Source organism: Suncus etruscus, chromosome 5 (genome assembly GCF_024139225.1).
Source record: "Suncus etruscus isolate mSunEtr1 chromosome 5, mSunEtr1.pri.cur, whole genome shotgun sequence".
NCBI classification, from domain to species: Eukaryota; Metazoa; Chordata; class Mammalia; order Eulipotyphla; family Soricidae; genus Suncus; species Suncus etruscus.
In genome coordinates, this window is record NC_064852.1 from 78,017,006 (window position 1) to 78,022,020 (window position 5,015).

Below are 5,015 nucleotides of genomic sequence, written 5' to 3' on the forward strand. Positions count from 1 at the left end.
TAATATCCAGAGACAATAAAGAGGAGGACAAGTCCATGGTAGGAAGCTTGCCACAAAGAGCAGTGAGTGCAAAAAGATTAGAGAAGGTCTGCTACAACAATGATAGTTGGAACTAATCACTCTGGACAAGAACTATGGTGCTTTAGCCCCATAAAGTGTCATGCATGATAGCCTTGCATTAATAATAGTACAAACCACAGTGTCAAATAAGGAGAGAGAGGGAGAGAGAGGGGGGGAGAGAGGAAGGAGGGAGGGAGAGAGGGAGGGAGGGAGGGAGGGAGAGAGGGAGCAAAATACCTGCCCCAAAGATAGGTGGAGTTGTTGAGTGAGAGGGAAACTAAAGACATTGGTAGCGGGAAAAGTGCATTGGTGGAGGATAGTGTGCATTCTATGGCAGAAACTCAATCATGAGCAGTTTTGTAACACAGTATTTATTTTTAATTAAAAAAAAGAACAGGATTTTGTTGATACACACAAAAACTATACTGGGAACAAATTGTAAGTATAGTGAGTAGGGCACTTGCTTTGCATGCAGCTAACCTGGATTCAATCCCTGACCAAGCATATGATCTTCCTAGCCCCACCAGGAGTGATCCTAATCACAAAGTCAGGAGTAAGCCCTGATCACTGCCAGGTGTGACCCCCAAAATCTACCACCACCACCCCAAAATAATGAGTTCCCGGTATTCCCTTCCAAAGATATTTAATCCTGAAACTCTAAAGAATAAGCAGAACTGAATGAAGTGCATCAGAGGGAGAGGGATAGACATAGAATAATCTCACTCATTTATAGAATATAAGAAAAATAAAAAATAGTATGGTAATAATATTCAGAGACAATATAAATGAGGGCCAGGAGGACCAGTAGATGGTAGGTAAACTTGCTACAAATACTGGAGCAGTGCAGTTAGGGTAGAGAAGGGATCAATGACAATGATAGTTAAAACTGACCACTCTGGACAATTACTGGGGTTGAACATAGATAAAGTGATATGCATTGTACCCCTTCATCAACAATAGTGCAATCCACAGTGTCTAAAAGGAAAAAAACAAATGAGAAAGAGAGAAAGGAGGGGTGAGGGAGTTAAATGCCTGACCCAGGGGTAGGCAGGAGGTGGGGAGGGAAACTGGGAATATTGGTGGTAGGAAATGTTCACAGGTGAAGGGTGGTATACATTATAAGATGAAAACCAATCTTGAATGACTTTGTAATTGTAGGGTACTTATCTGAGACCCACCCATTTCTGGGAGGGGTCTTGGGAACCGGATAATAGGTGTGACTTTACCTGCAAGACCCGGCCCATTCCTGGGAGGGGTCTTAGAATAGGTAGATAAACCCGGAAGCCAGGGGATTAAGGGTCTTTGCCTTTTGGCCCTGCTGGGCGCTCTGAGGAAGATGGCTGAAAGAGTTTAGACGCAGGGTAGCCTGGAATGGCTGAATGCTTAAAAGGTTATGAGATAGGCCACACACACGTGGTGGCTAGGGCATGAATAAAGCTGATGGTTCCTAATGCCTGCCTGTGAGTGAGTGATTTCCAGTTTCACCTGGGCCTGAAACTCGCCGATTCATGGGGTTGCTGAGCCACGTGGCCTGGGATGGCAGAAAGAGATCCATCACCATCCAGCCCCATCCAGCCCCATCGTTATTTATTTGACACAACAGTAATCATGATGCTTAAATAAAAGGGTGAAAAAAGAATAACTAGAACTAACTGAAATTAAAGTTGTCAACTCAACTTTACTTTGGTACCAGTGATCAAAGAGAAGAGGTGTGTCTAGGACCCCAAAGGTTTAACCATCTGGCAGGATATTTGTTAAGTAAACAAGAGACAACTAGAATATTCCTAAATAAACAGAACAGAGTTTCAGCTTTTTGTTGAAGTGGATCAGTTGAAAGCCATTAATAACTGGTACAGTTGTCAGAGGAAAGCTGCCACACAGATGTAGTCTTAACCCTGTTAAAGTCTGATGACAATAGAGTTGTTTCCCATCTGAGCACCCCAAAGGAACAATCTGTGCAACAACATGAAACTAAGATGTTGATAAAACACAAAAGGAGAGAGGAGAAAGGTTATCAATGAATAATGCATTTTCTTTTGTAGAAGCAGGAGGAGAAGAAACAAATGGATCCTTAATGGGCTTAATGGGATTAGGGTCTACAGTCAAAAAGCAGCTGGCAAAGACTCCTGCCAGCAAGACTAAGGCAATGAAGGCTGCTGTGGACTAGGAGGGGAGGATTGGTGGTGCTTCATTTCAGAGTTGCCGCTCTTTTCTTTTCAGTATTACAAAGGCCCTTCTTAAATTCAAGATTAGTGTATTTTCTGTTTATAAACCAAAATAGCATCGTGGTGAAAGAAAAGCATGTTCCTGGAAATTTATGAAAAGGTATTATCACATCTGAAAAGCTTAATTAAGTTGGTAGTATGAGGAAATGAAGGATAAAACAACTCAAATAAAAGGATGGGAAGCAATTAAGATAAGAAAAAATCTTAAAAACATTGCCAAGAAATCAGGCATGCAAAAACTGCAAGTTAGTACTTGCTTTGTACAGTAAAAAAAGACATTTTCCTGGACAATATTATACCTTGATTTTTTTTTAATTAAATGCTTGAAATTCCCTAAGATTCCACCATGAAGGCCATTATGTGCGACTAATGTGTGTGTACATGAAAATCCCTTTCTGATGTAAATCATTCTATCTAATGAAGGTCCCATTGCAGATGTCTCTGTCTAGTTACAAATAGTCACAGAGGACCAGCAGACCTTGTACATATTTGTTTTGCTCTGTGATCTTGAATGAATTATTTTACTTCATTTAATCTAAATTTCTTTAATAGTAAAACAGCAATGATAACATGTGCTTATGAAATGTACTGAATTGTATAATGAAGTTGCCTACACAAAATAGCTGAGTTCCTGGATCATAGTAAGAGCTTAATAATTACCCTTATAATAATAATTACCCTGAAGGAATAAGACATGGAAACTACCTATGCAAGTGTTAACTTGATCTCCATTGACACAGAAATGAAGAACACTTAACTCTCAGATTATTTCTTTCATGTAATCACATTGTCTGTGTGGCTTTTTTAAACCTGCAGGATAAATCAGACAAGATCCAATGACCAGGAATGAAGAAACATTTATTATCTTAATCTCTAGAAAAACACTCAAAACTCCTAGAATTCTCCCATAATGCTTTTAGAACTGTCACCCACATATTCATCTATATTCCAACCTCTCACATCAGACAGTAGGCAGATGCCTTGAACCTGGTCAACTAAGGACAATGATATGGTGGTAGGATATTTGTCTTGCACATGGGAAATTTGGGTTTGATTCTAGCATCCTCTACGGTTCCCCAAGCACCCCCAGGAGCAATTCCTGAGTGCCAAGCCAGGAATACTTTTGGGTATGACCCATAAACAAAACAAAAAGAACAAAGAGCATAGTCTATTCATCAAATTTTAATTTTTACTTTTAAATTTCTTTCTAATATTGAGGATTGTGTGTTTGTACCATAGCAAAAGAAATAGAAGATTATTAGGGAAGTCAACATAGATCCAAGCTGCAGTTGGGATAAGTAGTTTTTCTTCAGTTAATCAAGCCTAGAAGAATATGGGTTCAAGTAGCTTGGCATGACATCAAAACAGGTAGAGGACAAAAATCAATGAATAGTCACAACCTATTCTCTTCATAGGATTTTGTTAAAGAAAGTGATTTGAAAGCTTTTGTAGTTCAATTTCCTCTTGGAATTCTTACCATATCAAAGAAACAGTCTGTGTTCAAGGTAGTACCACAATGATGTTGGAAAGCATCCTCATGCATTTATGAGTCTCCATTTTATCTCTGTAGGAAGAATATTCTTCTAGACTGATTAAAATCCTCAATAAACAACTAAATCTTGAATCCAAAGAGATAGGCTACTTGCCTTGCTAGTAGCTGACCTAGGTTCAATTTCTGACACTTTATAAGGTCCTCTAAGAACTGCCAGGAGTGATCCCTGATTGCAGAGCCAGAAAGAAGTCCCAAGCACCACCAGATGTAAACTGAAACAAAATAAAATCTAGATCTTCATGGAAACACATCATTATTGTTATTTAATGAACACATGTATCAAAAATGTTTCTAATTTAAAAAAAATTACAGAAAAATTTTTTTCGCATTTCTTCCAGGATCTCATATTTTGTGGCATAGAGTTTCTCAAAGTAGTCTCTTTACCCTTTGGATCTCTGTATTATCTGTAGTGATCTCCCCTTTTCATTTCTAATACAGTTTATTAAGTATCTCTCTCCCCTTCTTTGTGAATTTTGCTAGTGGTTTATCAATCTTGTTTATTTTTTAAAGAGCCAAGTTTTCCTTTTGTTGATGGTTTGATTTGATTTTGGGGTTTTTATTTCATTAATTTCTGCTCTAAGCTTTATTATTTCCTTCTGCCTACTTATTTTGGGGTTCCTTTTGTTGTTTTCTAATTTTATAAGCTGTGTCATTAAGCTATTTATGTAGGCCCCTTCTTCCTTCCTGATGTGTGCTTACAACTTTGATTTTGAGTCTATGCTTGTTCTGACTATTCAGATGTCTTTCTTGTAGGCAGCAGAATGTTGGATTCAGCTTTTTGATCTATTTTGCCATACTGTGTCTCTTAACTGGGTATTTGGTTCATAGACATTGAGAGAGATAATTGTCATGTGATTTAAGCCATCTTTGTGTAGCAGTTTGTTGTGTTTTCAGGCCTGTCTTGTTTTAAAGTAGACCTTTCAGTTTTTCTTTTAAGACTGGTTTTGAGTCTGTAAAAGTTTTTGAGCTGCTATTTACACATGAAGCATGTATACTTTCTTCAAACCTGAAAGTGATTCTGGCTGGGTGCAGTATTCTAGGTGAAGAATTCATTTCACTTAGTTTTGTCACTAAACTGCCTTCTAGCCTTGAGGGTTTCTTGTGACAGGTTTGCTGTAAATCTTGAGGATGCTCTTTTGAATGTCACTTCTCTTTTTGATCTTGCTGCTTTCAGTATT